The sequence below is a fragment of the Fukomys damarensis genome, unplaced genomic scaffold (genome assembly GCF_012274545.1).
Source record: "Fukomys damarensis isolate Sample0158 unplaced genomic scaffold, DMR_v1.0_HiC HiC_scaffold_3, whole genome shotgun sequence".
Lineage (NCBI taxonomy): Eukaryota > Metazoa > Chordata > Mammalia > Rodentia > Bathyergidae > Fukomys > Fukomys damarensis.
Genome location: NW_022900915.1, coordinates 38,202,744 through 38,225,767, shown reverse-complemented (window position 1 = coordinate 38,225,767; position 23,024 = coordinate 38,202,744). Strand labels below are relative to the sequence as shown.

The window sequence follows — 23,024 nt, the reverse complement described above, 5'->3', positions numbered from 1 at the left end:
TGGACACCCACATCACCAAAGCATCATGCATGAAGTCTTCCCCAGGAACAGGAAGACAAGAAATTTCACTTTTTTTTTCCTCATTGAGCTTATTGGTACATTTTAGGTATACAGTACAGTTGCATTCATTATTGGGATCTTGTACCTTTACATGACAGGTCTTGGTTCTCATTTTTTCCCCTTGTCCTTGCCCTCCCTTCACCCCCTTTTCCCCTCCTTTACAAACACTTCATTTCCATTTTTTCATCTTCTGATATTTTTTTCTTTTCTCTTATTAGCCTTCCCCTACCCTTCCCACTTTCCCTACACTTTTAGCCCCTTTCTTCCTATTTCACATTGTCAATTTTATCATTAGGATCTTATGCACTGTTATAGTTTATTCACACCAGAGGAGAGATCTCACTTTGAAGGGGTCACGCAGTCCGTGACCTGTGCATCATGGACTCTACTAGAGACTATTTCTAAATCATTCCCTCTGCCCGTCACAGAGGGCTAATAGTATCAGTGAAGGCAGACTTGAACAATATCATTTAACTCTTTGTCTTACAATCCCAGTCTTTCTTCTTATTGTCTAAAATTTATTTGAAAAAAATTTTAATGTTTTTATAAATACAGAGGTGCACAGTTCTTTTCTGTGGGCTTATGAATGATAATTACCCATTACACATTGTTCCTGTGAAAAATAAAATTGTCCTTTTTTCAAATATTAATTTTGAAACCGACATTTGGGACACAAATTATTTGTAAACTGGGGCCTGACAGTTTTACGAGGTGCAGAGTAATATGGCAGTGTCTACAGGCCAAAGTATTCCAACTCTTCCTTTAAGATTTAGCTTAAGTGTTTTCTCCTGGCTGAAGCATTTCCAGAATTCTCCCAAAGTACAGATTGGGCCTTACATTTCCAACATGGGATGCAGAACCGAAGAATGCCATTTAACACATGAAAGTTCCTGTGCTAACTAATCAAGAATGCACTCTTCTATAACAGAAAGAAGGCATTTTTTTTTTTTTAGTCTCCTATGGAATATCCAAATTCAGAAACTAGAAGACACAATATTATGTGACCACTGCTATCTCATCTTATGAAAAGCCAATAATTTGGAAATTATACTGGTAATTAATTGTACACACGGGGAGTTTTCTCTCAAAGAGGAAAAAAATCTCTCTGTAGATATGATGTTGATGTAAATCGAATGTTTACAAACAAGCCCCTTGGCTACAAGTTATTTGCTTATTTAGGAACAAAGTCTGAAATCAGTTTGCTTTTTGTTTGTTTTTTTGTGGATGGAAGATGTATTCAGTGATGTTCAACAAATGTTAGTTTTTTTCTTTTTCTTTAAAGCAGAATACTATAACAGACATTAACATTTTCCTTATACAACTATATTTCTGTAGAACATTCTATAACAAAGCTTCTTAAACCCTAACAGGTCTTACTACTTTATTAAATACTTTCTGCAAGTGAGAAAAAGTATAAATTTCCTCTATGTAATGGAAATAAGTTACCTTTTTATGAGCAACCCAACACATTAATAATGACCAGAAACACCAATGAAATGCTATGTTCTGCAAGTAGAAAAGAAGGGTAGCAGTTTCTTTTATATAATGGAACTAAATTACATTTTACAGTAGGCTCACCATTCTAATAACAACGGAAAGTACCAATGGAATGAACCAAGCACCTTTTAATTTTCTTCCACAACTCTTGAGGCTGGAAAAAGAACAATCCTGCCATGTGCTCCCGTGTGTGTGTGTGTGTGTGTGTGTGTGTGTGTGTGTACGTGTGTGTGTTGTATGCATGTGTGGTACCAGGAATCGAACCCAGGGTCTTCGTGCTGAGGCTATCCCCAGTTATTTGTGTATTTTTTATTTTGAGACACGGTCTCACTTAGTAAGCTGCCCAGGCCAGGTTTGAACTTGGGTTGTGCCTCAGCCTGCACAACGCTGGCATTACAGGCATGAGCCACCAGGCTGGGCCCTGCCGCCCCTAGTGTGAGAGGTGAGTCCGAAGGAATGGTTACTTTGTCAGTTCCTCTCTTCTTTCCCGCCCCTCCTGTCACCTCCCTTCCTCTCTCCTTCCCTTCCTTCCTTTTATAAATAAGGTGGGCCTTTTTGCCGGTCACTATGCTGCCAGGCCCATTCCTGCTCTCCTTAACATTTCCCTCCTCTAGCAACATTTACATAAAATAAAGCGTGCTTTGTTTTTTAAAAACTATCCATTATTTTTTATATTTAAAGAAATGCCTTAGTCTCAAGGAGCCCTTTCAGACACAGCCTTCGGTCAGGTCTGCGTCCCTGCAGCAGGCTGGGTGTCAGCCCCGTGGGCAGAGCCCGCTGCCACGCTGAGGGCGCCAGCCCCACCGTGTGCGTGACATGGGCGTGATCCACAGAAACCTGCAAGGCCACACTTTAAGTAGAGCTTCCAATTTGCTGTGGTTGGCATGACCTAATTTTGGCTCAAAAGGTACATTTTATTTTTCCCCTTCTGGGTTTCACTGACTATACACGGGAAGGAAAAAAATGTTTTTAAAGGGATTCTTACTGTTCCTTTTCTTCAGGAAATTTAGGGAATGTAACAACTGTTGGCTCCTGGCTAATACCCCAACTAAAGTCTCTTTCCAGCTTCGCCTACATCTTGACCCCTCCTGCCAAATATTTTAGGCAGTCTATTTATAAAGGTCATCACTTCCCCTATTACTTCATCTTCAGAAACGCCAATTATTTAGAAACTGGAATGGTGCTGCTCGCCTCTTTAACCGAGTAAAGGAAGATTCTGTGGACAGCACAACTTCTCTTTATAAATTAATGAATCAATATTTTGATTTAAATGCCCATAATTAGAGGGGAAATAGTACTAATGTTCAATATTTATTTCACCTTAGTGTTCAAAGATGTCTCAAAGATGAAGAGAATCTGGATGTTCTGTTAATGATAGTTCTTAACCCTGACTACACATTTGAATCATTTCAGTTCCTTCTTCTTCTTCTTTTTTTTTTTTCAACGACAGATATGTAGACCCATCCCAGACCAATGAAACCAGAATTTCTGGAGGTGCTTTCCCAAGACTGTTATTTTCAAAAGCTCTCCAAGAGGTTCCAATGTGAAATCAAGTCTGAAGTTCACTGTACTAAACTTAGAAATACAACACCTCAATACAGGTATGCTGCTGGAATAGCTCACTGGGATATAGTATGTTCTCAAAACGTACTGATCTACTCATTTATAAGCTGATTTGCCTGAAAGAACTTCTCCACTATTGCACAAAATGAGAAAAAATAACTCATCTGTATCATCTCACTGACTCTCAATGGATTTGTAAGTTAAAATCCTAAAAAACTTTGTTTTTCTGAGATAGCACAGTCCTGATAAATATACCCTTTTCTGCAAAACCAGGGTTGGGGACTTTCAGGGGATTGAAAACAATCATTTTTACTTGGGTCCTATTAAATCTTTGGAGGGTTTCCAATAGTGTTCAAAAAAATAAATCTCACCTTATTATATTTACTGACTTGTAAATCTCTAATAATACACTAATTGAATTCTATGTTGTATGCTTAATTTACTTGCAGTGACAATTTTCTATTGTATGTACGATGCTACTGTTTTATCTATTTGAAATTAAACCCACTACATTTTATGACTTCCAAAAAAAGCCAGCCCATTAGATGGAAGTCCTCAGTCTCTCATAACAATTTCATTCTCTACTCTGGTCACTAGGAAATGACATTATCAAATAGTATAAATCAATTCCTTTACCTCTCTCCCAACATATAACTGGGTTTACTTCTGGTTTGCTCATTGTCTAACAGCTGGAAGTCAAATGCTGTTTAACAGACTTAGAGTTTGTTCCTTTATACAGCTACGACAATCATGTAACCTCCCATATATAAAGCTGGACGTGTCTGTTTTGAGACAGGTTCTCCCTTTGTAGTTCAGGATGGTCAGGATTACAAGCACAAGCTGCCATGCCCAGCTTAAGGTGTCTTATTGAAGTAATAAAAATGTTTTTCTATAGAACTTGTGGGATTTGTATTTATTCACCATGTCTTGCCTTTTCTGTCCTTTGTCAGATCTATCTGTACATATATATATATATATATATATATATATATAATGTACATACATATATATACACATGGAAGTAATGTGTGTACCTTCTATGTTTGTTTGGTAACATGGAAAAACAATTTTTCGGATTCTTAGTGACTTAAAACACCATGGTTTGCTATGACTTACAGATATATTTCCTTCTACTGGTACTTTATACCTCTAATAGAATTTCTTTCATATGAACAAATACATTTCCTAAGAATAAGTCACTCCTCAAGTGCTTTTATTTATATTTGCTTTTTTAGAACAAGAATAAAGAAGGAGACATACCAATTGAATTAAAAAAACACTTTTTGTAAGAGATAAAAGTTGAACCCCATTATATAAAGTACTCTTGGGGCATCTCCCTGTTGGTGCTTTTCTCCCTACTCATAGCATGCTCTACATCCTTTGTCTAAACAGTGGCTTGCAGGGGAGGACCTGGCCCCAGCGTCCTTCCTTTCAGCTGTGTTTAGCAAATAGGGCGTGCATGGGGGTGGAGGTGTTGAGGCCTCCCAGTGACTTAGAGATCTACAACAGCAAGGGTTTTTGTGGCATCCTAGAGAATTGAAAGGAGATTAGTTTAGCTCTGCTTCTGGTAGCATTTTCAGTTTCATTGGAGCTGCCTCCGATTTCAGCAGAGCCTAAAGTCCTAGGCAAGGTCTAGGCAGCTTTTCTAAATGGGAAAGCAAAGTGACAATATGGCAGCCCATATAAAAGCCATCAGAAAATCCACTGTTTTGAGAGAGGCACTAGCGTCCAAAATTCACTTTTCCAAGAATACTCCAAGATTTGAATCACCATTTCAAACTCTCCTCCGATGTCCTCTGCTCTAGTAAAGACGGAGCAGACCACTCATCTCCAGAAGGAATTGAACATTCCATCCCTTAAGAGCTCTGTACAGTGTCGGTCACATCACTTTCTATTACACAGGCTGCAGTCCTCACACTGACTTCCTCCGGGCAGGGCCCTCAGAGTTCACCTTTGTATCCCTAACTAACGGCCAGCAAGCCCCCTCCATTAAACATAGGTGAACGAGTTGCCTGATTAGTTAGAAGTTCATAAACTATGTCCAAAATGAACCATTGGAGGTCAGCAAGTTCATGGTAGTCTTTAAGTTAGAATTTAGCTTTTAACTACTGGTTCTCAATCCAGGCTTTACATTAAAAGCACCCATGTAGCTTCAAGAAACTACTGTGCTCAGGGGGTAGGCCAACTCAACTGAATCTGTAGGCTGTACAGGACACTGTTTTTTTTTTAAAGCTCCTCATTTATAGCCAGGATTAAGAATATAGGATCTAAACTAATTGTTTGAAGAAAGTCCAATATTTTGGACCTATAACCTTGTTACTTAACTTACACCTAATGCCAATTATAGCTCACAGTTTTTGAATGGATTCTGTTTGTGCAAAATTGTTAGTTAACATCTGTCTTTGGGTGATTAAATATTTTCAAAAGGCTTTTGATATGCAATTTAGCCACATCACAATCCTCTTCTGGAAATATTACTAATAATTTTATGTAATTATCTTTTATAGAATTAACCAACAGCTATGACTTCCTCTTCAGGCTTTGGGTAATCCAGGCCTTTACAGTGACTACTTATTTCCTGTATATTTAGAACTCAAATAGATGCTAAATATAAATTCCATGTTTTATAGAGATTTAAGAGTCCACCTTACAGTTGGAAGGTTCCAAAGAGGCAACTGAAATAACTTTAGTCAAAATCACACCAGGAAGTAGGCATAATGGGCCTCAAGGTTTCCTTAGAAAGAGAAGCACAAGTGCTGGGTGTTGTCAGAGGCACTAACATGGCGGAAAGCCCACCAAAGCCTCCACCAGGTTGGTTCCACAAACTAACATGGAAGCCGTAGCTCTATCCCTGGAGCCAGTGAATTCCAAATACCTCCACGAGAACCCAGATCTTCAAGCCATATTTCTAACAAACACACTTTGAAACATAATTACTTGAGTGTTTGCATGGTAATCCAAGTAAATATTTCATTTTCTTCAACGGTGAAACAAAGCGGAACCAAAGGCAGTTACTAATATAAACTGCGGAAATGTGGCAAGGAATCCATGACATTAAAATACAGTAACTATTAATTCTGAAGTCGAAAATTTATACATTTGATAATTAGAACTATCTGAGTCCATCTGACCTCTGCCAGCCTCTGTGTCTCTGCTTCTCCTCAAGACCATGGAAAACTTTTGTGAAAAAGCAAGGAAACTGTTTATTAGAGGAAAGAAAATTCATATGGTTTCTTTCTCATAGTAAAACTTTTAAAACTGATCTTTTCCTTTTTAAAATTTGTTTTACTGGACCAGAACTAGTCACTGAAAAACTTAGAAGCCATGCATATTTGAAGAATAAACAATATACTATTTCCTGGTTTTCAAGCATCATACGGCCAATACTAACTTGCCACTACTTATTTCATGTCTGCCTTTGGTTTTAAGCTTTTTGTCATTTTTTTTTCTTTTTGAACTAAAAAGAACAAGTTAAAAGGTATCTCTAAACTCAAATTCTTCAGAATATCCATCTGTACTAATTAAATTATCTATTTCCCTAAATTAATTTAATATTCATTTATAGGCTCTGACAAACAGCTCAAATTCTTAAACTAAAACTATACCAATCACTATGATTCTTGCAAGTGATAGTTAAAAAAACTAAAACAGTCCAAGAAAGGAGAAGTAAAGTAAAGGTCATTTGATAATGATGACATAAAACCAGATGTTCACATCCCAAGGTTAATATTGTAACTGAAAAAAAAATCTTTTCACTAATAGCAATAGGATAGTCTTAGGAGAAGATCTATCAAATGGGTAATAAACTTTTCTTCCATCCAGGTTAAAGTCATGGAATTATATGATAAGCCAAGAAGTAAGTCAGTGTTCTTTAAAAACACACAGACATATTTAGAGAGATTTAGTTATAATGTTATTCCCGGCTTACCGAATACTTTCCCCAAAATACCATGCAAATTAAGATTCAACACTTGAGTCTTTCCTTTTTCTTATCTAACATATGCAATAATGTATGTCAGATGTTGGCTTGCATATTACAGGAGAGCAGACCACGATAACCATGTCTTTTAAGGCTCTAATGTCACTAATCAGGAGGGAAACACTAGGCTAGTTAGTTTTTAAAAAGTTCCCTCAGTTTCTTTATTTGTAAAATGCAGAATATCACAGTGTCTATCTCACTACTTTTCAGGAAATAAGTGACTTAATAGCTATAAATCGTCGAGCCCTTCAAACAGCACCCAAGTATCTCATGTGCTCCTAAAAAGCTATGCCTTTTAATACTTGCATATAACTATAATTAATGATACTTGAAAGTGAGTAACACAGCCTTTAAAATCTATCATGAAAGTGACCAGAATTATGAGATCACTGGAGAAGGGAAAAATGTTTAATTCCTAAATCATAGTTGAAAGTATCGATTATATTTATAGAAGATCAGTCCTGCTTCTAACCACCCAGCCAGCAAGAATTGAGCCAACTGGTCAACATATGTTGGTACAGATGGAAAAAGAATACAACTGTCTTTGAATTCTCTAAACAACACTGAGTGGAGTGCCTTCTGGTCACTGCGGTCCAACCTATCATTATGTCTGCGATGAGAGCCTTTGATGGGTTTCTTCGTCTACGAATGATACACATTTTGGGGACAACTTCTCAAAAATAATCTATCTGTGTTCCAAAAAAGACCTATGACTAAGCAAACGAAAGGGGTCACCTCCTAACCACAAAGCACAGTGTTACTCCCCATGTCAAGGAGGCAACTTGAAAATTCCAAAAAGTACTTTTGAGATTAAAACGGCTCCGAAGTTCATCTCCTGGAGGACCAGGGAAACTTTACACTCCAAAATCACTCTTCCTTTAATTCTTAAAAAATAAAGTGAGAAAAGATAGCTGATTACTTCTTTACGAGGCATTATTTAGTAAAAGAGTCTACCTTTTTAGAAGAGCTGGTATTTACAAAACAGGCAAAATATATTTGCACAAATTCAAGTTCTGTGACTCCTGCTCAGAGGGGCGAGCTTTAATTTCCTCGTGAGATTCAAGAATAGAGATACTTTTTGAGTGAAGAAGAGGATCTGTAATTCAGGGCAGATATTACTATGTTTGCCCTTAGAGTTTTGTCTTGAAATGATCTTATGTCTGTTCAAATTATTCCCAAATTAAATATTCTAGTTGTTCTCAGTGTCCATGTGACTCCTTCCTCAATGCAGGGAGTAGGTAGTTAACAATGGTAAGCCTCTTCTCTCTGCAACACACTATAGTTCTCCTCCAGACCCAGGGCTGGAAGGTGTTTGTTTTTTTGTGTGTGGGGGGGAGCTACAAAGTTTTGTGGGTTTCAGCACAAATAGTCTTATCAGTTCACTTGTGATTTTTGGCCTTTTCCCCTAAGTACAAATATTCAGAATCACCAAACACTAAGCAATTCAAGTACCTATGGATTCATTAAAAAGTTACCTGTCATGTAAAATCATGGACAAATTAAAATGTTGGCAGGAGAAGTGAACCCCAGAATTCTCCCCCGGTTCATCTTAAATTTATGTGCTATGTTCACATTATAAAAACCATCACAAAATCAATTTATGCTAGCCATGCGCAAGTTGTAATATTTGAAATATAACTAACAAGAATTTGTTTTCCTTTAGGAATTGGCAAAACATATAAAAACCATGTGATTCAACTCTCAAAAGATAATTTAGCAATTAATCTATATGCTATTACAGCAATGTCTTTGAGTTTCAACTGTAAATTATTTTTTTGCTAACATGCCCAGAGTTTGTTTTGTAAAGGTCTTAATTTGCATTGCTTGAGTTATTTGTTGTGATAATATATCAGTTTCATAACCAGACAATTTTCTGACACATCTTATGCCTTAAGTGTACTTCATAAATTGTTTTTGAACAGAAATCTAAAACTAGTATTTCTGAATAAATAAATATATATATACTTATACCTAAATAATATATATAATATTTTAAAACTGCATTTTCAGCTCAGGAATTTTAACTTTGATTTTAAAAAGTTTTATTTTTCTAAACTCTGGGCTGTTATCCAAGTCAAGAAATATTTTAAAAACCTAAATAGCACTTAAATATTCTGTAAAGCCTTCGGTTCTGGGAGATATTAAATTCCATGAACTGTACACAAAAATGCAAATGTGTCCAGTAACTATTTGCATGTGGATGTATATGTGGTATGCATACATACTTAAAATTGTGCTAACTTATTAAGCTCATTAATTTGAACATGAATGTAAATTCTATTACTTCAAGTTTTAAAATTTATGTAAATCCAGAAATAAGATTTTCTGTGAAAATACCATAAATCTGAAATTTTTAATATTAAATTGAAGGGAAGAAAGAAAACTTAAGGAACAAAAAATTAACTTCAGATATTTTTATCTATTATGCTTTTGAAATGTAAGTACATACAAACAAAAAATATCACAATGTTTTATAAAAGTACAGGTTGCTGGGTATTGCTGTACAGGACATGAATGTATCAATGGATTATTTTGGGTTTAATTTGGTGGTACTGAAGATGTAAGGAAAACAATCCTGCCTGTCAGATTGAATAACTGATGTGTACGTGACCATAAGCTAAGTTTTCTGTCACAAAAGTTTTTAAAACAAAGGCTTGATTGGAATAGGAAAGTAGTTTAATTTTAGTATGAAGAGAAATACATATTTAACTGCACAGTAAATTTTGCAACTAAAAAACTGATGATAATCTCTTTATTTTAAACATTCCTATAAAAAATCTACTCTGAACTTTTAACTATAATATACTTCATCATTAAAGGCATATGTGGACTTTAAAGATTTTATTTTTAAAGGAAAGTAAATATTTGGTCAAAAATGGAAGAAAGCTTTTGGTCTATGAATATTATAAAAAGTTTCTTAGAAATCTCTGAAGGGCTGAGTACAATAAAACTAGGGCAATGCATATATTCTCAGTTACTCTTTAAAAAAACCTGTAAAAGTGACTATAGTGGCATGTTCTGACACATTCTTTTCATAAACCAAACCCTGTTAGTGACAGCAGAACAGATTGTGTGCATCTGCTGGGAACAAGCCAGATGACAGTGGGAAATGCACATGGATACCTTGGCACCGCCAATAAAAAATGGAGAAAAAAAAAAGACCTGGAAGAGAAAGTGCTCAACTTTAATTGAAACATTCTTTCCAACATGATGAGCACCATCCAACCACCTCTTGTAGCCTGTCAAGTTTACATATAAGAAGGCGTTTTACAAGGGCCCTTTGTCAATTTGGGCTGTTTTTGTCCTGTCTTAGCATTAAATATTGACTCCAGGATTGGATCACATTTTCAGATTATGGGACGATGTAATAAGCATTAGGGTAGATGAAGAGGCCTCAGCCTCTTTGTACCACAGTCTTGTACAAGGACGCTAAACTTCTCAAAAAGCCTTTCCAGTTCAAGTTTTCATTATATGGGTTAAGTTTCTGAATTATGTGGGTATTATACTGCCAAGTCCCAAAGATGCCACAATTCAAATATTCTGCAAATGTGACTATTGTAAATGGTGCCTGCACTCAATAGTACTATGATATTTTATTTTATGCTGATCAACTACAGTATTGTTTAAACAGTTGGCTCAATAGCAGTAGAGAGGACCATACATAAAAACAAATGCATTTCTATATATCAGGAAGTTCTCTCAGATGCTCTGATTACAATGAAAATTTATTCTATACAGTATACAATGCAAATTTTAAACTAGAGATGAAGTTGTTTAATAGATTAGTAGTCTGACTGAAGCAGCTGCAGTCAAAAAAAAAAATTCTGGTGATTAACAGCCATTTTCCAGTAATCATAACCCTGGAAAGGGCTACTAAGTAGGGGGAGGGGGGTTGCAGATGGGAATAATTCTCTAAGCCCATGTGCCTTTGAGGGCTCCATCATCTTCATGCAGACATTATTATTATTATTATTTTTAAATTAAGGCTTTTAGAGGCGTCCTTGATTGCAGTGTTGGGAGCTGTCCATGCTGTTTACCACAGGGAAGTCCACTCTGCAAGTATTCCTTGCACTGAGCACTTTTTATCTAGGCATTAAACAGGGTTGGGAAAGAAAGCTGAAATGCAAGGTGCACCCCAGAGGAACATTATTCAAAAACACGAGCGCCACTGCCAGCAGTTAGAGCTCCCAGGTTGTATGAACTGGCCTGGCCCCGTTGGCTTTACCTGTCGTCCAAGACATGTATTCATTTTTTTTTCTAGAAATTAAGTGCATGTAACAGTTGCTCACAAAAAGGGGTAAACAGTTTCTAATACAAGGTATATTCCCATTTTTATTTGCATTTTATCTGTATCTGTGTTATCAAAAGCTGTAATCATCTGGTAAAATTCTGTGCTATCTATAAATTCTATTTCTTCTCACAGGAACAAAAATACCCACATTAAGACATGTTTACTTGATCATTATCTCAAAGTAGATGAGTTACGAATATAATGAACAAGTCGTCAAATATCTTAATAATTTAAATAAGTCACTTTACAAGCAAAAAAAATCCTTTTCACAAATTCTACAGAACACCTATTATAGCACTAATGAAAGAAGATAAAGATGAATAAAATAAAATCCACTCTCCAGAAATCAATTCTATTTCCACATATAACCAAAACTGTGCAATAAGAAAAACAAACAAGGAATACTAATGTGTACTTATAATTAGATAATATTAGTAAGAAAGAAAATCTTTGAATTCTTAGTGACAGTGTTTTCACAAACTACCTTAATAACTATGTGCCGCAAACACTTCATCCAAATCGAAGTTTTATTTTATTAAAACTTTTATTTTTAAGCAATAATCTCTCTGGAATTCAGACCTCTCAATAAATGACTTTTAAAAACTCATGGGTGAAATTATTTGATTCCTCTGGTTCCATATTTGGTTCTAAAAATAATATTTAATAACATCTGATCTGTGAAAGCTTTTGATTTTCTTGGAGAAAGAAATATGTTGTTCTTAGCAATAATTAGGATTGCCCCAGCATATCATCAGAATTAGAGGTTTGTCCTGAAAACGACCCAGTTTTAGTGGTCTGAAAGTATTATTTTTTAAAAGTTCAAACTCATTATGCCCTCAAGCATTTCTAAGCGATGATCGTTAGCAAGAAGATGCAATAATTAAAATACAGTGTCATGTTGTGATAACAATTTAGTAAATGTTGAACATTTACTCTATGCCTGCATTGTTTTTGTATGTATTTTGCCTTTACTAAAGCTCTAGGAAATGGGTGCTCTCACCATCCCCATTTCACAGATTCTGGAAACTGAGACTTTTCGGTGATTAAATTACCAGCCCCAAACCACTAGCCGGTAAATGGGAAGCTGGCTTTTGAATTCACTTTTCCTGGTCTCTCTTCATTACTACTCTCTAGCTTACAAGCATGTTTACTTAACAGCAAAAGTGTATAATCAAAGAACCGAAATCAAGTATGGCAATGGGGTCTTTAATCTTTGCCTGAATGATTTCTTTCTATCTTCTGCGTTCATCATTATCTTTGCTTGCTTTTGTGTCTTACATCTTCTTCTCTCTCAACTTACAATCCCTACCCCATACACAGGTACACACACACACACACACACACACACACACACACGAAGCACACCCTGGAGTTTTAACCTGATGCTTTGTGGAGGATCAGGAAAGTCTTAATTTGGTCCAACTTGTCCAATAACCATCCATCTCCTCAGAGCTTCATTGCTGTGCATTTTTGCTGTGGCGATAGGGCATGCACTGACTCAGCCGGCCGGCATTTCCTACAAAGGCACTATCTAGACCTTGCTCTTTCAAGATTAGAGTCTGGAGCTCTTTCATGGCATGGCATCGGGCTGTGATGAACCACACTGATCTCTCAAGAGTAAGGAGATAAGTTAACTCCTGAAACAAATCCATAGACTCATATGTGGAGTCAGAACAATTTGAAAGTAACTTGCTTTCACAATACTAAAAACATGTACTTTGGAAGCTAGAAGGGAGCTGAGAGAGTGGAGAATCCAAAAACAATTTAAAAAATGAAGAAAAAAGGGTGAAGTCAAGAATTTGTGATTTATATTAGAGTCATAAAATTAGGGAAGGGGGAAAATGATCACATAGAGCTTACTCTAACTTAAGCAAGATCAAACAGTCCCAGGAAAGACACTGCCGAATCATTTCAACCAAAGGCCAAAAGAAGACAATTGGGCGCTTGACATTTACTGATGTCATTGTAGAAATGTATTTTTGGTTGATGTCAGAAAAATTCAGATGTGGAGAAGAAGAAAAGCACAGTCACAATTATTTTCTTAACCTCTAACCTACACAAACTCTAAGTAGGCATACAACAAATTTGACAAATGAACAAAGATTTTTTTTTTTCTTACATAGCCAGGTCTGTTAGACTTCATTTAGTTAGGAACAACAATCCAGACAGAATTAGGTCTTTTTAGCACATTTTCACATATTAATATTGGCAGTTACAGAAGAAAGGTACAAAAGACCTATTTTCTAGACTACATACACCTCTACTAAAAGATCACTTAATAACTTAGTAGGTCTCCTCCAATACGGATGGAAATTGAGCACATTAAAGAAATCACTGTAATTTACTGGTTAACACAATTTAGGATTTCTAAAAATTATTGATTAGAGGAAGCAAACTTCCAAGAGAACAATGTTTTATTTATTCAGGTGTAGTTTTACAGTACCTAAGTACATAAAGAGTTTATTTCCTATTGAAGAGTCTCTATTCAGTATACATATTCAACAGTTGAAACATGACAATTGCTTTAGCAAGGTTTATCAATCTAGAATTATCCTAATACAAATTATCTTACTGTTCTGGAGAATTATAAGAAAAAAAAGACATCATGTAACCATAATGTCAAAGCATAGTTCTAAGGGTTTAATCTGAATCTTTAAATAAAGAATCTGATTTTTAAAGAAATAAATGTCAAAGATAATTAACCCTCTATTCGTGTTAGCATAAGCAAAGAAAGGCCAAATTTTTCTCTCTCCTTCTAGTGGATTTTGATAGGGTATCATATCTGGAACACCTGTCCATAGCACCTGTAACAAGGATATGACACTGTGATAAATTTTTCTGAGCTGACGTTTACATTTTTAAGATCTATGTTGTACTTATTTCTTAACACTGTACTGGGAAACCTTTGCATCCACAGAAAAAGTTATTCTAATTTAAATAGAATTAAAAGTATCTTCCTTAGGTATTTTGAAGAAAAATAAAATCATACTTAACTGTTGGGTCTGATTTGAGGAAATTTATAAGGCTATTAATAATTCATTCATCAGGTTAATGACAAAGCCAGCATTTATACTATGCTCACACACTGTTAAATCAATAATTTAGTTTAAAAATAAAATCAGAACAAATATTTATCGTGTAGTAACACTTTCTCCTGAAGGCTCCTATTTAATCCATTTGCAGAGGAGAAGTCCAGTTTTGAAAAGGTATTCTGGCAATAACCTCACTGTACCTCACGCAAATGAGGATTCTGGTACCGATGGAGAGGACGCATGGCAGTTAAAAATATTTATGAATTGGATTTAAAGAAATCACATTGGTAACAGTTGAAAATATCGCTGATAATTAAAGGATACTTTTGAAATATATTTCAAGAAGTGTAAGCTTTCAGATAGGAGCTTCAAATGCATGGAGTGTTAAGGCAGAAATTTAGAAACCACTTTTTTTTGCATGGTGTTAAACACATTGCTTATTCTGTACCTTTCAAACAAAGAGCGTGAACCAAATGTTAAAACTAAAGCCCCTATTTTCTCTCTTTGTACTCTGTATTTTGGCCTAACAATCATTAAAAGAATGGGTGTTTGTCAATAAAAATGACTGCAGTACCATATCTTGTGGTAGAACACTATTTCCTATGTTTAAAAAAGCAATATTGGTTTGCCTCACAAAATGATCTAACCTATCTAGAATATATTGCCTAAGTGTCATTGAAAAGAAAAAAACTGCAATTTTCTTTACAATACGAAACAACAACAACAACAAAAATTACAGAGGTCTCCTTGTAGCAGCCTGTGTCTGCTAGAAGAGGGCTGGGGAGGTCTCATTTTCTATCTCACACCTATTGTTCTATGCATCCTAAACTGCTATAGGGGAATAAGAAGGAAACATACTGAGTCCACTTTGCAGTTCATGTCTTAGTGAGTAAGGAGGGGAGAATTTTCAAGTTAAAGAAGGGAAAGAGTATGCCTTTCCTTTCCCAGAGCTCCTGCCCAGGAAGACAGCCCTCTGCTCCTTAGCCCACGCAGGGGAGAAAGGGCATTACTTAAGGCTGAAATCACTCCGAGCCAGAGGAGGGGAAGTTTATGATGTGGCACTGGTGTGTGCACTGTATCTGGTCTGCAGCCAGGCAGTTTTCATTTTGTAGTTCTGCTGCCAGGATCTGACCTGCGCATTCAGGAATAAAAATACACTAGAGTTCTACCTCAGAAACTGCGGATGTTACAAAGAATTAAAAGACTTTATTTTTCTTTCTTTATTCTGAGTGTAATTACTGTTTTTTTTTTTTTAAAGAAAGAGCTGAAACTATAGTAACTGGAGAGTTTTTTCTTTTTTAAACTCCTCAAACTATCTTCCCACAAAGCCATTTAAGTTAAATGGTACATTTATGGACTCACCTACGTGAAGGATATAACTTAAAACATCTGCTTACGCACATAAATTCTGTTCCCATATAAAAAGTGTGGCAAAAAATTAAAAAATATAGGGCCATTATATTCTGAAAATATGTATTCTTTGGTGTGTGTGTTCATTCATTAAAGAGATCTTTGGCTGCAATTAGGTAGCTGGTCCTATAAAGGCTTCCTTGTGTGACCATGATTTCTAAAAATAAAATGCTCCAGTGAATATTTCTGCTAAATAATCACATCTTCAAAATTACTTTAAACAAATCCCAATCCCTCATGTGACATGAAGCAATAACATCAGCTTTCCATAATAAGACTTGGTTGTACACCTTATTCAGGGTCAACAACTAGAAGATTAAAAAATAAAAGTCATATTTACTCCATTAATAGTAAGGGGATTTCCTTATCTGTTGCAACTTATTTAGACTAATGAATCTATTTTCTAAATGTGCAAATAAATAAGCATATCTATGCCTATCTTTAGAGTTTGGGGAAGGGATGCATTCTCTTGCTATCATTCTAACTTACTAAAAAAAAAATTAATGTGCGCCAAAAAAAAAAAAACAGGTATAGTTTGGAGCTTTTTTTTTTTAATACACTCTTTCAAAGGGTCCTATCTATCACTTTTAAAGTCCAATATGCTAGAGATCCATAGTATCTGAGAACAGTTTATATAAGTTCTTCACGCGCTTCTTATCTACGACAACAAGATAAAAGAGGAAAAACAGACCATGCTCAAGATGTTATTTGGAAAAAGCAGGTTCTCAGCAAGGACTGCTTCAAAAAAATCACTTCCTCCAGTCCCTAAAAACAAGTTTAAGTTATTTTATTTAAGTCCCCACTGAAAGATTGTACTGTCATTTTACAGAAATCTCAACCACTTGCAAGATGAGCAACATTCCTCCATTCATTTCAAAACTACAGCATTAAGAATTAATAAAGTCTCTGTAATATCTACATTATTAAAGAGTAACGATTCCTGCAGAAATCTGTCTGTAATAGGTTTATTGTCTTTATTGCCTGTAATGTCACCAATTTCCTTTATAATGCCCTGCAAAGATTCTTTTCATGTTTACTTTGAATTTTGTTTACCTTGTTTTTGTTTTAAAAATAAACACAGAGGTTTAACTTGGGCAATAAAGTGACAACGTAGAACAAATACACTGTAGCACAACAAGTAAATATTATTCATATTATCGAATGCAACTGAGCCATGATACAATAAGTATCATATAGTTTCTATACTTAATAAGATGACTTTTTTGCAATGAAATATAAAACAAATGTGAGATAATACTATATTGAATTGATTTTCTATAGTATTTTTTTGCAATGGTATTATTTGAAACAGAACATTTTAGAATTATTTTTCTACCTCAGACAAAAACATTTACTGTAAGAACATTAATGTCATCTATGTATTAAAAAAGAGGAGTAGGACATGGATATTCCTAGCACCTTTTATTTCTTGTGCTTCAATACTATATGTAAAGTGATGGTTACTAATAAATTCTTGTTTTGAGGTAGACTAAATTCATATTAGTATGTGTTATAGTTATTTTATGTATGGAATTAAAATATTCAAATTACAAAATTTTCTTAGAGACTTCTCAGCGTTCAGTGTAACTTAAGTTGCCAGTAAGAGCTGCTCTGAAAAACTTGATGGTCTCCTTTGCTCACTACAGTGGATCATTACAAATTATTTTCTTTCTCACGCTACTATTCTCTTACGTACTGCATATTTGCTGCAAGTCTCCAAGGGAAGAAATGTGGCTCTTGTGGGAAAGGCCCACCCCTTTCTACATGTTTGCTTCCTTGAACGAAAGGAACACACCCCCTTACATTCTTTGAAATGTGTCCAACAAACACAGAATTGTAATAGCACTATATTATTGACTAAATGAGAAAATAGTAAGTGATAGTCAAATACAGTTAATATGCTGTGTCGTTTTAATCAGCAGAACTCAGTGACAAATTACAGGTAACAGCAATGGATGAAAGCATCCATATGTGGGTACTCAGGACATTTGTTAATGCCCATGAAGGATAAGCATGTTTCTGTGCGGTGTGTGTGTGTGTGTGTGTGTGTGTGTGTGTGTGTGTGTGTGGCAGAGTACTCGGCGAAGAGTCTCAGAAATGTTGCAAGTTTTTGAGTGCATCCTTTGAATTTAAGGCCCATTAGAGAGATGACCCTGTCCTTGCATAAATACATTAAAAGGCTATTCGGGAACTACAGTATCTGCCTTCATAAGTACCATCAGAAGGCTGTTCCCGACCTCAGACATACAACAGTACCACAAGTCTATGCCTATCTTCAGGACAGAACACACTAAAGCTGGTGTTCACTAACTTCGAACTCACCAAAGCGGTGTGCCAGTCATAAAGAATTGTGTTCTAAGAAGCCTTCCTCTCATTATGCGGAACTGAGCGCTCCCTGATCAAGCTTTTCTTTTTGTTAGCTTTTGATAAAATGATGTATACTCCATGCTTGTGAAAATGTGTGCATTTATCTTCACTTTATTTTTCCTAAAGACTCCTTTTCTTTCTTCCTCTTCTGGATAGAAATTTGTAAGTGTAAAGAGAGAGTAGGCAGAAGAAAATATATCTCTCTGGTAAGAGAGTACAGTAATGAAATGAAATGATGATTCTCTTTGCACTTCGTTCATTGGGCATTTCAGGGTGAGGCCCAGCTATACAATTCTCAGGCCTACAAAATGGAAGTTCTGCTATTTTCATTTACATTTTTCACTTAGAATATGAGTGAGTATAAACAGGGAATGTACTAATTGGGACCGAGGGTAATAAACTTATTAAAACTTCTTAGGAAGGTATTGTGATGGCCAAAGAAAACCTGCGTGGGTCACAAAATCCATGCAAATGAAACATCTCATTCACTAAAATTTCCTACCCTAGTATAATAATACACAGAAAATTAAACACATAAATATTAATTTTATGTATCACAGAAGATGTAGGCAATGAAAATGCAATGTTTACATTTATGGGTGACTCATTAGAGTTTTATTGTGTGAAACACTAGGAGGCATCAGCTGGGTAAAAAAGGACTTCAATTTTGGAAGAAGCAAGAAATTACTGAAGAGTTGGATGTGTAAGAAGTTGGGCTTTTTCAAAATATTACTAGGTAAATCAGAACTTTACTCTCTGAAATAAACCTTCAAAGAACTCCATTTTGTTGTAAAGAATGATCTTTAGAAAGCATTCATGAAATCTCTCTCTCTCTCTCTCTATATATATATATACATATATAACTTGACCAATAAACAGCTATGATGATCTACTTCAGAAGTGTGGGTTCACAGCTACATAATTACACATTCTGATGAACAATATACATGCTAGCAAAGTAGTATAATTGATATTGACTATTATGCCTTTTCTGCCCAATTACTCAATACCGAGAGTGTTTTATTTCTGGCAAATTTTGCTTTGTATTCTTTGCAACACCTTGGAAAATGCCCAATGCATTTAACCCCTAGAGTAACCGCTTCAAAAACAGACAACTGGATGAGACTTAAGATTTAAACAACGAAGAAACACATAAGGGGGACATGCTTTCTCTGACTGCACTCCTGAAAGCCTGTCATTTGAAAACTGAGTTTTCCACTATGTGAATGGCCCTTCCCATAATGAAGCAACAGGGTCGTGCTCTACTTATGTAGCAATCATTTGAAATTGGAGTGGCTTGCCATTCCTCGACAATCAGCTTTTATCTTTGCCCGATCAAAATCACACGTGAACTGTGTAATCTGCCTTTTGTAAGGTGCACAGGCTGTTGTCTCTCCTGCTTTTGTGACTCGGCTCTGTAATCTGCTTTGATTTCCTAAAGGTGGCAGGCCTCAGGGAGTGCCCGCGAGTCCACACGCCCAAGAGATTAAGGGCGGGTGCCGAGGACGGGGCCCTAATCACCTACCCTTCCACACCGACGCAGTATCAGTCATGCATTAGCCTTTCAGTGTGTGCAGACCATCATGGAATAGGTGTAACACTTTATAAATTTCAGATATTAATTTGGGAGACCTTTTCCCAGAGGATGTGCTTGTGGAAAAAGAGTAGAACTTTATTAATAATTTCTTTACAACCTACCCTGTGACCCTTAATTGCATATTAAATTCCTCCACGTTGCCTGAAATCATGCTCCGAGAACCACGGCTCTCTGGTTAAGAACTATTGCTTTGTTGTGATGTAGCACAAGTATTGGTGTTCAGATATCTCCCCATGTTTGGCACTTTCTGAGATTTCAGACTCAAGATACACTGTATGGAGGAGTCAGGACATAAAACCACAAAATACACTGCACTAAACAAAAGAAAGTTTTAAAGATAAAGCTAATATGATGCTAAGGAGTTAGTTGATGCAACTCTTCATAAAAGAAACTTGGACACAATAAATCATTAGTTAGAAAGCCATAGCTGTGTTTATGCAATTTATTGATTCCGTAAAGTGAGAGCCAAGAAAAATATTAATGAAAATCTGAAAAATATAGGACGTAATACTTCATCAGGATTCAATTTTGAATCATTTGAGAGCATTTGAATCATTTTTCCTATTGGAACGATCCACTTCCCTCAAATTTACAAAAAAAAAAAGGGACTGTTGGAAAAAAGGAAAAAAGGTGCAATGTGTCCTCGTGATTCAAATTTCAGCTAGTTATCTTGTGTTGGTCTGCTTCTACCCTGAAGAGTTAATATTTGTGATAGCATACACTGAAAATGTGACTATCTCAGGCGAGATGGAAAACCTACTTTATATTATGATATGACTGTTACCTAAACCAATAACCAATAAAATTAATACTTGAAAATGTTATACCTGGATATCATCTTTCAATATATTCCACAAATGTAACAGTCAGAATGGAAATAGCATAATTAATGAATGAAGTAAAATACTGTCTTTAGTGAGAAGGCTGAGAAATACGCCAAATATTCCAAAGCTATGTGAATTTTACCCATAAAAGCAGTAAATTTTTATAAACTGTAGTAAAACTTAAAGATAACTGCCAATTATTGTCTTCTTAACTTTACTAGGGAACCAGATTTAAAAAAAAACATTATATTTAAAGTGTTGGATGAAAACTTTTAGGATTGAATTAGTAGTCTAATACATTTGTATTTTCGTACAAGCAGAAGAAAATGCTCCGATTTAAGACATTTTTCCTCCTAAGATAGTACATTAGAGACATGTCATCCTACCTGTCAAGTTCTCAATTCTCTTGCTTTAGAACTACTTCTTTTAACTTAATAACTAATTTCATGCATATGTTGGAAGGCAGTAATATGGTTTAGTAATTGTATTTTCTTTAACTGAAACTGACAGAAAATCAAGCACTACTTGTGCCATATTGTTACATATCGGACATTGTCAAAGCCTAGCTAAAAGTGACATAATTTTAAAATTAAATGAGATGTTTTGGCTTCCAATTAGAGATCATCTAGTTAAAGCTCAATACGCCATGCAGTACGGGGTTAAACGGGATTCACAGGTGGTCACATCTCCGTGTCCTACCAAATGTCCAGGGACTGAAGTTACTGTACCTCACCTGGGCATCCTTACTTTGTGAGCACACTTCCTCTGCAAGGTGCCCATGAAAAGGACTCTGGTTAGCTTTTGGGGCTGGCACAAGGAAGTGGCTGGACTTTTCGTTACAGTGCTTAGAAAATATATATAGCTAGTAAGCATGTCAGAGCACAGTTACTACTAGGGTTAGTATCAGGTTCACAATATTGAAATACATGTTGTGTCAAAGCAATTCTCCAGTAAGGGCCAGTTTAAGAACTGGCAGAGAGCTCAATTCAACTTATTATATTGTCAGCATTTGCATATAAAGTTTTCATACAAAAGACATCCCTTCCTAAAACAGGAAGGAAAAACACTTTTCCCAAACAGTGATGCTGGATGGACCTAGTATAGTCAGAAATGATTCAGATCTGAAATTTTCCTTTAAGAATTAATTGCCACGTTCTGGGAAGGAAAGACCATTAAATACAAATACTTGCATAATACGTAATACATAATAAGCCATGCGCCATGTCTATAACATACTTCCTTTATGCCCAACTCTCATCCAAAGTCCAAGCAGAGGGCCCCAGAAGTGACCTAACCTCACTTGTTTTGAAACAGCCATGCTCACCTTATTTGATTTGAAATAGCTGGGCATTTGACTTGGTCTCACCAGCACCGCACATGCTGAGATGTGGGTGGAAGCCGGGAAATGCACAGCCTACCCTGGCCATGGGATCACATTCTGTCCACACCGGTTAAAAAGCTCTCTACCAAGCCAGCACTTTTGTGAAGGAAAGAGAAAGAGAGAGAGAGAGAGAGAGAGAGAGAGAGAGAAAGAGAGAGAGAGAGAGACACAAGAGAGAGAGAGAGAGAGAGAGAGAGAGAGAGAGAGAGAGAGAGAGGCACAAAGGTAGACCCTGACAGACAGCCGTGCTGTAGTTTAAACTAATCCCAAGAATTAGTGGCTCAGAAGGGTACCTCGGGGCAAATCAGAGTCTACGGGGAGATGGGAGGGGGACTCAGGGGAACATCTTTCCCCAGTGAACTAACGGCTACATCCTAAGGAGTCCACTTCAAGGTCACAGAACATTCCGTGCAATACTAAAACGCACCGAGCTCCCGCTCGCCACCCTAGCAAACATGCTAATGGCGTGAACAAACTTCGTGAAACTTTCAACACACTGGTGTGACAGAAACGAGTCCGGAGTGATGGCAAACGCAGCCGACTATCTCAAAAGTTACTCCTAGCGGCACACAGGGAAATCATGGAACCTGAGGGAAAGAACGCACGACAAGCCTTAACTTCAGCCTTCAAAAAGGGCAGGGGTAGATCCGCGGCCGTGGAAAATACGGATGCAAATTTCGGAGACAATACCCAGGCTATTTCTATTTTCTGAGAAACGTCAAAGGTACTTACATGTAGGAAGACCCGATTGGATTAGTCCTTGGGATATTTTCCTTTCTTAAGAGAGAGGGAGAGAGAGAGAGAGAGAAATAATAATCTTTACTTCGTCCAGCCTTGAAGTGCCGCTCGACCTGGTTCAAACATGCAGCCACGGCGACCCACACAGAATCTTCAAAGTCAATCCAATAGCAGCCCGAAGACGTCTGGGTGTACGCGTGTGCTCAAGTGTCTGTGACTGAGCCGCGCGAGCTGGGAGCTGGGGACGAGGTGTGCGCGTGCGCGCGCGAGGGGGAGCGCGCACGG

At 36.4% G+C, this 23,024-nt stretch overlaps 1 protein-coding gene across 7 annotated transcripts in view; it reads right to left on the bottom strand.

The window, feature by feature from the left end:
• Mef2c (myocyte enhancer factor 2C) overlaps positions 1 to 22,998 on the bottom strand; it is a 138,022-nt gene extending 115,024 nt beyond the window's left edge. For 5 of the 7 annotated variants that reach the window (XM_010637167.2, XM_010637174.2, XM_010637173.2 and 2 more), the window contains exon 1: positions 22,734 to 22,818. The gene's annotated coding sequence lies outside the window, so the exon portion shown is untranslated. The other 2 variants (XM_010637171.3, XM_010637172.3) reach the window with 1 other exon arrangement.
• Between the last annotated feature and the right edge of the window lie 26 nt (positions 22,999 to 23,024).